Below are 12,381 nucleotides of genomic sequence, written 5' to 3'. Positions count from 1 at the left end.
AGGAGGGAGAATGCCGACAGCTGGAATTCTGGTATAGAAAAGGAGCAAATATTAGAGACCTATTCTGCGCAACTCCAAAAGTCCTGAAACTCCACGGAACATCTTAAAAGAAATAAAGAAAAATCCACACCAAAGATGAAGGCCAGGGGGCCCACACCCTGCTCACGAGGGTGGGGGGCGCGCCCCCCCTAGGGCGCGCTCCCTACCTCGTGGGCCCCCTGGTGGCTCTCCGATGCCCATCTTCTCCTATATGAGGTATTTCGATGAGAAAAAAATAGAAGGAACTTTTCGGGACGAGACTCCGCCACCACGTGGCAGAACCTTGGCGGATCCAATCTAGAGCTCCGGCAGCGCTGTTCTGCCAGGGATACTTCCCTCCGGGAGGGGGAAATTATCACCATCGTCATCACCAACGCTCCTCGCATCGGGAGAGGGCAATCTCCATCAACATCTTCACCAGCACCATCTCATCTCCAAACCCTAGTTCATCTCTTGTATCCAATTCTTGTCTCAAAGTCCGGGATTGGTGCTAGTAGGTTGCTAGTAGTGTTGATTACTCCTTGTAGTTGATGCTAGTTGGTTTAATTGGTGGAAGATCATATGTTCAGATCCTATATGCATATTATTACCCCTCTGATTGTGAACATGAATATGCTTTGTGAGTAATTACGTTCGTTCCTGAGGACAAGGGAGAAGTCTTGCTATGAGTAGTCATGTGAATTTGGTATTCGTTTGATATTTTGATAAGATGTATGTTGTCTAGCCTCTAGTGGTGTTATGTGAACGTCGACTACATAGCACTTCACCATTATTTGGGCCTAGAGGAAGGCATTGGGAAGTAATAAGTAGATGATGGGTTGCTAGAGTGACAGAAGCTTAAACCCTAGTTTATGCATTGCTTCGTAAGGGGCTGATTTGGACCCATATGTTTCATGCTATGGTTAGGTTTACCTTAATACTTTTTTTGTAGTTGCGGATGCTTGCAATAGAGGTTAATCATAACTGGGATGCTTGTTCAAGTAAGAACAGCACCCAAGCACCGGTCCACCCACATATCAAATTATCAAAGTATCGAACGCGAATCATATGAACGTGATGAAAACTAGCTTGACGATATTCCCATGTGTCCCCGGGAGCGCTTTTCCTATTATAAGAGTTTGTTCTGGCTTGTCCTTTTCTACAAAAGGATTGGGCCACCTTGCTGCACTTTATTTACTTTTGTTACTTGTTGCTCATTACAATTATCTTATCACAAAACTATCTGTTACCACTTATTTCAGTACTTGCAGAGAATACCTTGCTGAAAACCGCTTATCATTTCCTTCTGCTCCTCGTTGGGTTCGACACTCTTACTTATCGAAAGGAATACGATAGATCCCCTATACTTGTGGGTCATCAGTTGGACACCAGAAAACCCAAGAGCTTGCCTGCCGGAACACCGAAGAGACATTTAGCCAGATTAAGCATCATCTTATAGACCCGGAGGTTGTCAAAAGTCTCTCTCAAGTCATCTATCAATGTTTCCTCCTTCCTGGACTTTACCACAATATCATCCACATCAGCATGAACATTGCGCCCAATCTTTTTATGAAGACAATTCTGAACACAACGTTGATACGTCACCTGGGCACTCTTGAGCCCAAAGGGCATAGATACATAGCAGAAGGCTCCAAAAGGAGTTATGAAAGTTGTCTTCTCATGGTCCTTAACTGCCATTTTGATCTGATGATAACCATAATAAGCATCTAGAAAACACAAACAGTCACAACCCGCCGTAGCATCAATAATTTGATTGATACGAGGGAGGGCAAAGGGCTCAGCTGGACAAGCCTTGTTCAAATCCGTGTAGTCCACACACATACGCCAAGTGCCGTTTTTCTTAAGAACCAGCACCGGATTAACTAGCCACTCCGGGTGAAAGACCTCTATGATAAACCATGTGGCCAACAGTCGAGCCACCTCCTCACCAATAGCCTTACGCCTTTCTTCATTGAAGCGGCGGAGAAACTGCTTGACCGGTTTAAACTTAGGATCTATATTAAGTGTGTGCTCAGCGAGTTCCCTCGGTACACCTGGCATGTCAGAAGGCTTTCATGCAAAGATGTCCCAGTTCTCATGGATGAACTCGATGAGCGCGCTTTCCTATTTGGGATCCAGGTTAGCACTGATGTTGATCGCTTGGATGAATCGACGGGAACAAAATCAACCATCTTAGTGTCTGTAGCCGATTTAAACTTTAACGCCGGATCATGCTCCGTACTTGGTTTTTTCAAAGAAGTCATGTCTGTCGGATCAACATTGTCTTTATAAAACTTCAGCTCCTCGGTGGCACAAACCGACTTAGCATAAGCCGCATCACCCTCTTCACATTCCAAAGCAATCTCCCTGCTCCCATGTACTGTGATGGTCCCCTTATGACCTGGCATCTTCAGCTGTAGATAAACATAACACGACCTCGCCATGAACTTGGCATAAGCCGGTCGTCCGAACAGGGCATGATACGGACTCTTGATTTTCACCACCTCAAACGTCAATGTTTCTGACCTTGAATCATAATCATCTCCAAAAGCCACCTCTAGGGCTATCTTGCCCACTGGATACGCCGATTTACCAGGCACCACACCGTGAAAAACGGTGTTCGACGGTTTAAGATTCTTTTTTGTCAATCCCATACGGCGGAAGGTATCATAGTAAAGGATATTGATGCTACTTCCCCCATCCATAAGCACTTTGGTGAACTTATACCCCCCAACTTGAGGTGCCACCACTAAGGCCAGATGACCCGGATTATCAATCCGGGGTGGGTGATCCTCTCGACTCCATAAAATTGGTTGTTCAGACCAGCGCAAATACTGAGGCACTGCCGGTTCAACAGAGTTCACGGCCCTTTTGTGAAGCTTCTGATCACGCTTACACAAGCTAGTAGTGAAGACATGATACTGCCCACTATTCAACTGCTTCGGATTGCTCTGATAACCCGACTGCTACTGCTGCTAATTCCCCTGATGGTTATAACCTCCCTGATTGCCCTGATTACCTTGGTTGCCATGTCCGGTATGATGGCCTTGGAATCCTGAACCGGAGCTGCTGCCTCCGTAACCCGGCCCATGAAAACCACCTCCTGAACCGCCGGGCGGGCCATTATCGTATTGAAACATATTGGAATTCTTGAACTCTCGCATGATGAAACAATCCTTCCAAAGATGTGAAGCTGGCTTCTCCTTCGATCCGTGCTTTGGACAAGGTTGATTTAACAGGCGCTCCAGATTGGGGCCTGACCCTCCGCCCCTCTAAGGCGGTTTGCCCTTACAACATTGACCGTTATCCTGGGTGTTGGTGTTAGCCACAAAGTCCAGGCTATTATCTGCTTTGCACTTACCATTATTCCCATGACCTGCCGGATTGTGTTGCTGCCCCTTGGCATTGCCGTTCTTTTTCCTCTTCCCCGGTTTGTCATCCTCCGACTCAGGGTCTTTGGTACCATCTGAATCGACATATTTCACCAAAGCAGCCATAAGGGTTGACATGTCATTGTAGTGACGTTTGAGCCTTCCCAACTTCAGTTTTAATGGCATAAACCGGCAATTGCCCTCCAACGTCAAAACTGCTGTATCCACGTTGATGCGGTCTGACGAATGCAGAATAGCTGAGACTCACTTCACCCAATGGGTTGTAGACTCCCCGTCCTCTTAAACACAAGCGTCCAGGTCCACAATCGACATAGGCTGCTTACAAGTATCCTTAAAATTCTTGATAAACCGGTTTTTTTAACTCGGCCCATGACCCGACGAAGTTAGCCGGTAAGCTCTTTAACCAAGTACGAGTTGTTCCTTCCAACATCATGGTGAAATACTTAGCACACACCGCTTCATCCACATCCATCATCTCCATTGCCATCTCATAACTCTCAACCCATGATTCAGGGGGTAAATCGGCAGTGTAATTGGGAACCTTGCGAGGGCCTTTGAAATCCTTGGGTAGTCGTACATTGCGCAAGGCTGGGGTGAGGCAGGGCACCCCCAAAGAACTGAAGACCACACCTGGCTCCACTGAGGTGGTCGGACGAACCATAGTAGGCTGACGAACTACGTGCTGAGCTGCTAACTCGGCCTCTCGACGTGCTCGGCCATGATCCACCACATCTTGTGCATTGGCACCATCACCTGCCGGGTTACGATGTCGCGCACTGCTTGACACAACTGGTTCATCCTCAATGTGCCTGTTGTAGCTCCGACCTAGATGGGGGTGGAATGAATCCTCTCGCGACTATGCTAATAAGCCTGCTGCTGGGTTAAAGCTATTTGAAGGAGCTCTCTGGCCCGTCGTGTCTCAATCGCCACTGGAGACTCGTCGTCCATCGGGAGGGCTGCTAATCGTGAAGCGGCGGCCACAATGTTATCCAACGGGTTGGAGTAATGCTCCAGGGGCGTCAGAATGTACTGCGACACAATGTTGTTCTGATGAGGTGGGTCCATCATGCGCGGCTGAACCGACTCTCCTGTTACCGGTGCCTCCGTCTGATTTATCACTGGCTGGTTACTGGTCCCTGCTCCTGGCGCATTGAAGAGGTTTCTTGGCTCATAACCCGGCGGGAGGTGCGGCCGGTATCTCCTCCTCATGACATCATCTGAGGCACTCTGATCCAGCCTAAGCCGGTAGGCATGAGCTTCTAACTCGGCCTGTTCTGTAGCCATCCTGGCATTCTCTGCTGCCAGGTCCGCTTTAGCCTGAGTTCTCCGATCTTTCACCTTTGCAATCTCTGTATTGTGCTGATCTCGGGTTGCTGCATCTACTTCTGCTGCCAGCAATGTTGCCAAAGCGTCGAACAAATCAGAAAAACCTGAGCCGGAGGCGGCGTAGAGCCCCTTGCTCCCGCTGGCGTTGCTGTTGCTGAACCAGAGATCATTGCCGCGGTGGTAGAAGAGTGTTGCATTGGTTGTGTACCGGCCATGAAGACCGCGACCTGGCTTGGCAGATCAAGGGGGTCCGGAATACTGTTGCCATCGGAACCTCCACTAATCTGGCCGTCCTGTAGCTGATACAGCGACTCAGTCTCTCCATTGAAGACTCGTCGTTAGAGAAGACAACGGTTTCTCCATCATATGCCGGTCCATCCTCATATTCCGCTCCATGGATGACACCTATGAAGACATGTTTTACGGTGGGCTGAACCGGGGCAGAGCTTGCACGCTAAGCCATTTCGATGGTGTCGGTGCAGGTGTCCGGCTCAGGGCCCGGTTCGTCGATCCTGCCGATGAAGACGTGAATCCCACCAAAGGGGACCCGATACCCGTATTCAATTGAACAGTCCTTGGGACCCCATCCTGCATCGTCGATGTAGAGCTTTCCGCGACGACTCTTAGTCATCCGTCCCACAACGTATCCCTTGAGTCCTTCGAAGCTGCCCTTCAAGAACTCAAAACCATCATGCGATAGCCCCAACAAAGCCCATTGTTGGAATATACAATCCAAGTTCTATAATGAAAAATTCCCACTAGTATATGAAAGTGACAATATAAGAGACTCTCTATCATGAAGATCACACTACTAGAGAAAACCTTACTAGTGGCGCTGGTTTTTTACATAGCAGTAGCACGGGCACCCGCGCTATTGCTAGGGCGCTACATCTATTACTTAATAGTAGCGCGTTTCTAAACAAGCGCTGCAACTAAGATACTTAGTAGTAGCGCCTCTTTCTCTACCAACACTACTACTATCATCACGTAGTAGTAGCGCCCTATTTTCTCCCCATGCTACAACTAGGTAAATAGAAATAAAAAATAAAAAAGGAGTCATATGCAATATTCATGGAAATCAAGACAAGTCCAGTGCAAATAAACTAAGTTCACAGAACCATCTCACAAGCATTAACGACAATACCACATTTAATATAACCACACAATCTCACAAACTCATATATAGTAGTCAAAAATGCATGGATAGATCATAGTTGATAAGTCTACTAGGTAGTCATACTAGCATATATATGGTTCAGCAGCCACACGCATGCATATGTAGTTCTAGATGATATCGATGACGACCATCATCCTCAAGCCTGGACGGTGGGTGTTCCTAATAGTAATTAGGATTGCCTGTCCAACATGAAGATTCTTGCCGACGAGGAAGCTCTTCCACCCAACCGAGTTAAAGTGTGTGCGACCGTCTGTGTCCATGCCGTACGCACAAGTGGTGACGGAGCCCCTCGCGGTAAGGTGTATTCCTGCAGAGCCTTCTTCATCAGTCTTGATACCACAACTCTCAGATAGGCTCTTTGTCAATTTCTGAATAAGAAAAACATATCAATTAATAAGTAGTCTCACACATTCTACACCATCAAAAGACAGTACTACATTTCTGCTAAGCATGAATTTTACTAATAAGTATATATGGATTCTACACTATTAACAGTTCTTTGGATTCTACACGAAGCATATATATCATCGGATTCACTAAGCATATAGGTCATCGGATTCACTAAGCATATATATCATCGGACTCTACACTAAATATAACAATAAAACATATATATCATCAGATTCACTAAGCATATAAGATTCACTAAGCATATATATCATCAGATTCACTAAGCATATAGATCATCGGATTTACTAAGCATATAAGATTCACTAAGCATATATATCATCGGACTCTACACTAAGTATAATAATAAAGCATATAAGATTCACTAAGGATATAAGATTCACTAAGCATATATATCATCGGACTCTACACTAAGTATAACAATAAAGCATATCATCAAATTACTACAGTAAATGCAACATACCATGATATGCCGATCAACCATGGTACTTGTCAGGCGGGTCACGAATGGCACCTCGATGAAGTCAGCACATGGCGGAATGATGTCCCATAGGTTGCACACCTCCTCCTCGCTCAACCTCATTCTTTGAGCAACGATGGCTTCACCAAGTGGGTCGTCATCATCCTCATCATCTTCTGCTTTGTTGACATAAATCATGGCCAACTTGGGTCTTTCTGCTCTAAAGGAGAAGCTGATCAACTCACGACCAGTGATACGCATGTGGGCAATGAAACAGACCCATCCATCCCCTCCCACCTGTGTCATATTTCGTCCTTTCTCGACCTCCATAGTGTAGGGGCCCCCAGGAGCCAAAAAGATCACAGAGTCTCCGGTCAGCTTGTTGAATTCTGACCTCACATTGCATGGGACGATCTGTGTACAAAAAGCAAAATGATATATACACGATGCATTAATGCCAATAACACTAAAAACAAAATAGTGGTTACTAGTTTCATATAATTTATTACCGCCGCATGAAGAAAACTAGACTCGAAGTAGATGTCGAACAGCGTGCCAGTTGCAAGGCTGCTGGCGCACCTTGACTTGCGACGTCGACATGGTGGTGGTGGTGGTGGCGCCATTTCCCTAAAGCAATATGATTAAAGGATTAATGATCCAAAAAGTAAACATAAAGTTTTCAATACACATCAGGTTTTGAATAATACACACATCAGGTTCACATCATAGAGAATGCACATCAGTTTCACATGGCAAACAAAATAACAACTAAATTGTAGTTCAGTTCAGACAATAGCCTAATAGAGATCATGTAACCCAAACAGAGCCTAATAATAAGATAAGTGGCACATTGCCATTATTGCGCAAGCAAACAAGCAAAAGTAGTTCAATCGAGAGAGAGAACCCATCTCTAAATCCTAGAACACTAGGCACCGCTGCCGCCGCCACTAAACAAAAGCCAAGGCAGGACGAGAGGGAACCCCTCTCTAAACCCTAGAACACTAGGCACCACCGCCGCCACCACTGCTCCAGGGATAACAACCGAGGAAGAAGAAACCAAGCCTCCATCCTTCTGCTGCCCTTAATCCCCCCTTTCTCAGGTCAGTTCACTTGCTCCCTTCCGCTGCCCTCAATCCTCCCTTCCGCCTCTACCGGCCCGCTTCCTTTTCTGTCACCAAACTTGTGCATCTGGATTAGTTCCTCACCTAACCCCTCTCTCTACTCTCACCTAACCCCTCTCACCTAACCCCGGGCTGCTCTCGCCGGGCGGCCCTGCTAATCTTCTGGGCCGTGCTCGGCGGCACCGACACCGACTATGTGATCTACAAGGACGCCACCAAACCATCAACACACGCTGCCTCTCCAGTCCTGTGCTAAAAATGGACAAAACCCGCATCAACTTTCCGCCCTCTCCGCCATTCTCCTGCTCCTTTCCCTCCTCCTTCTCCCTCGCCCTCTGCTTGCCCCATGCCGCCATGGCGGCAGCGGCGGCCGCCTCCCTGCTCTCTCGCTGCTGCTGCTCCCACCGCGCGCTGTCCAGCAGCTCCCGCCTCCTCCTGTACCTCTCCTGCAGTGCTCCCGCCATCCAACAAAAAGCCTATACTTCTCTCTAACCTAACCCCTCTCTCTACTCTCTCCCCAATAATGCGAGGAAACAAGCCTGGAACACATCGCATCGAAGCGTGGAGCCACCGTGCAATCCCTAAATCCCTTTCCCCCACACCAAATCCCTAAACATGGTAAGCCACCGCGGTGAATCGATCGGAGCCTAGCTAGGTAGTGGTGGCACGCGCGGGGAGGAGGAGATCGAGGGGGACTTACGGGGCTGGAGCGTCGGAGGAGGTGAGAGGCGACCGCGCGTGGTGGCGGTGCACGGGCGCCGTCGATGGGGGTGAGGCGGCTGGGGAGGAACCCTAACTGCGTGGCGTCGTCGGGCGGAGGGGATCGATAATGTGAGAGTGAGGGGGTGGGGGCGCTCGGGCCGATTTTATTTTCCTCTGGTAGTAGCGCTGGGTAGAGGCCGACGCTACTGCTAAGCCCACCAGCTGTAGCACCCGTTCGAAACAAATGCTACAGGTAAATGGGCTACCGTTTTTGCCCTGCGGCCCATGTAACAACAGTGTGGCCCAAGCTAACAAACGCTGCTGTTATTTACTAGTAGTAGCATGTTTTCTACCCAGCACTACTGAGAAATACCAGTAGTGTGGGGTCATAAACAAGCTCTACTGGTAAACTTCTATCTACAAGAACTTCCCTAGTAGTGTCATGGTGCTACTTTGAAGCACAAGTGTGGAAAAAGGATAGTAGCATTGTCCCTTTTTTGGCCTTTCTTTTTTTCATTTGGCCTTCCCTTTTTTGGGGACAATGCTCTATTAATGATGATCATCACACTTCTATTTATTTACAACTCAAAGATTACAACTCGATACTATAACAAAGTATGACTCTATATGAATGCCTCTAGCGGTGTACCGGGATGGGCAATGAATCAAGAGTAACATGTATGAAAATATGATGGTGGTTTTGCCACAAATACGATGTCAACTACATGATCATGCAAGGCAATATGACAATGATGAAGCGTGTCATAATAAAAGTAACGGTGGAAAGTTACATGGCAATATATCTCGGAATGGCTATGGAGATGCCAAGGTAGGTATGGTGGCTGTTTTGAGGAAGATATAAGGAGGTTTATATGTGATAGAGCGTATCATATCACGGGGGTTGGATGCACCGACGAAGTTTGCACCAACTCTCAAGGTGAGAAAGGGCAATGCACGGTACCGAAGAAGCTAGCAATGATGGGAAGGTGAGAGTGCGTATAATCCATGGACTCAACATTAGTCATAAAGAACTCACCTACTTATTGCAAAAATCTACAAGTCATCAAAAACCAAGCATTACGCGCATGCTCCTAGGGGGATAGATTGGTAGGAAAAGACCATCGCTCGTCCCCGACCGCCACTAATAAGGAGGACAATCAAAGAAACACCTCATGCTTCAAATTTGCCACACAACGTTCACCATACGTGCATGCTACGGGACTTGCAAACTGTAACACAAGTATTTCTGAAATTCACAACTACTCAACTAGCATGACTCTAATATCACCATCTTCATATGTCAAAACAATCATCAAGTATCAAACTTCTCATAGTATGCAATGCACTCTATATGAAAGTTTTTATTATACCCATCTTCGATGCCTATCATATTAGCACTAAATTTATAGCCGAAGCAAATTACCATGCAGTTCTAAAGGACTCTTAAAATAATATAAGTGAAGCATGAGAGATCAATAATTTCTATAAAATAAAACCACCACCGTGCTCTAAAAGATATAAGTGAAGCACTAGAGCAAAATTATCTAGATCAAAAGATATAAGTGAAGCACAAAGAGTATTCTACTAAATTTTGATTCATGTGTGTCTCTCCAAAAGGTGTGTACAACAAGGATGATTGTGGTAAACTAAAAAGCAAAGACTCAAATCTTACAAGACGCTCCAAGCAAAACACATATCATGTGGTCAATAAAAATATAGCCTCAAGTAAAGTTACTGATGGACGAAGACGAAAGAGGGGATGCCTTCTGGGGCATCCTCAAGCTTAGGCTTTTGGTTGTCCTTGAATTTTACCTTGGGGTGCCTTGGGAATCCCCAAGCTTAGGCTCTTGCCACTCCTCATTCCAAGATCCATCAAATCTTTACCCAAAAACTTGAAAACTTCACAACACAAAACTCAACAGAAAATCTCATGAGCTCCATTAGTATAAGAAAACAAATCACCACTTTAAGGTACTGTAATGAACTCATTCTTTATTTATATTGGTGTTAAAACTACTGTATTCCAACTTCTCTATGGTTCATACCCCCGATACTAGCCATAGATTCATCAAAATAAGCAAGCAATACACGAAAAACAGAATCTGTCAAAAACTGAACAGTCTGTAGCAATCTGTATCAAACGTATACTTATGTAACTCCAAAACTTCTACCAAATTAGGACGACCAGGGTAATTTGTATTATTAATCTACTGCAGTTGGAATTGGTATTTTACCGCTCTTTGGTAAAAAATTAAAATTATTTTCGTGAGTGCATACTTTCTATTCTTATTAGCAAGATCAAACAATAATCACCCAAGAAGATCCTAAAGGCTTTACTTGGCACAAACACTAATTAAAATAAAAAACACAATCATAGCAGTAGCATGATGAATTATTTATTACTAAACAGGAACAAAAAACAAGAAACAAAAATAAAATTGGGTTGCCTCCCAACAAGCGCTATCGTTTAATGCCCCTAGCTAGGCATAAAAACAAGAATATATCTAGGTATCATCATCTTTGGTAGGCAATTCTTCAATTGAACACTTATAACCCTTAGGAGTTTCCTTCTTTTTACTAATGATCAAACTCCTAGGCAGAAAATCAAGAAATTCATTTGTAGCAAAAGGTTCCTTAATGATAGTGAAAAAGTTGGGGTGAACACTTATTGATTTGAGATCCACATTTTCCTTACTAGAATATTCACCCTTATTTTTAGGAACATACATAAACTTGGCAACTTTGGTAGTAGGAGGGTTTGAAGTGTTTCTTACGGCAGAAAAGGCAGACCCTAAGTTGGTAATAATATCCTCAAGTTTATTAATTCTAGTAGAATCTTGATCTATTATTTCATTAACTATGGGTTCTTTCTCTCGAAAAAATTTCAGAGTAACTCCTAACTTAGATCCATATTGAGTAATTTGATTGCGGATCTTTTTATCCAAATTCTCGATCAACTCTACAGTGGCAACTTTATTTTCGATAATTTCAAGCCTTTGCATCACATGTTCCAAAGTTAAAATAGTTCCATTAACCAAAAGAGGTGGTGGGCCAAACAAATCTATCATAGCATTATAAGAATCAAAAGTATGGCTACCCAAGAAATTTCCTCCGGTAATGGTATCAAGAATATATCTATTCCAAGGAGTGATGCCTACATAAAAATTGTGAAGAAGAATGGAAGTAGATTGCTTCCTAGTGGATCTATTCTGAGCATTGCAAATTCTATACCAAGTATCTTTTAGATTTTCTCCCTCCCTTTGTTTAAAATTAATAACTTCATGATCGGGAGTACTAACAATGATAGAAGGACTGGCCATAACGGCAAAGCAAATGATCTATCACATGGACACACAATAAGCAAGCGAAAAGAGGCGAACGGAGAAAGGGCGAATAAAACAGCAAAGGTGAAGTGGGGGAGAGGAAAACGAGAGGCAAATGGCAAATAATGTAACGCAAGGGATAAGAGTTTGTGGTGGGTACTTGGTGTGTCTTGGCTTGGCATAGATCTCCCCAGCAACGGCACCAAATATCCCTCTTGCTACCTCTTGAGCATGCGTTGGTTGTCCCTTGAAAAGGAAAGGGTGATGCAGCAAAGTAGCATAAGTATTTCCCTCAGTTTTTGAGAACCAAGGTATCAATCCAGTAGGAGACTACTGCTACCTCTTGAGCATTGCGTTGGTTTTCCCTTGAAGAGGAAAGGGTGACGCATCAAAGTAGCGTAAGTATTTCCCTCATATTTTGAGAACCAAGGTATCAATCCAGTAGGAGGCCACA

Source organism: Triticum dicoccoides, chromosome 5A, assembly GCF_002162155.2.
Source record: "Triticum dicoccoides isolate Atlit2015 ecotype Zavitan chromosome 5A, WEW_v2.0, whole genome shotgun sequence".
Taxonomy (NCBI): domain Eukaryota; kingdom Viridiplantae; phylum Streptophyta; class Magnoliopsida; order Poales; family Poaceae; genus Triticum; species Triticum dicoccoides.
Note: the sequence above shows the minus strand (reverse complement) of the source record.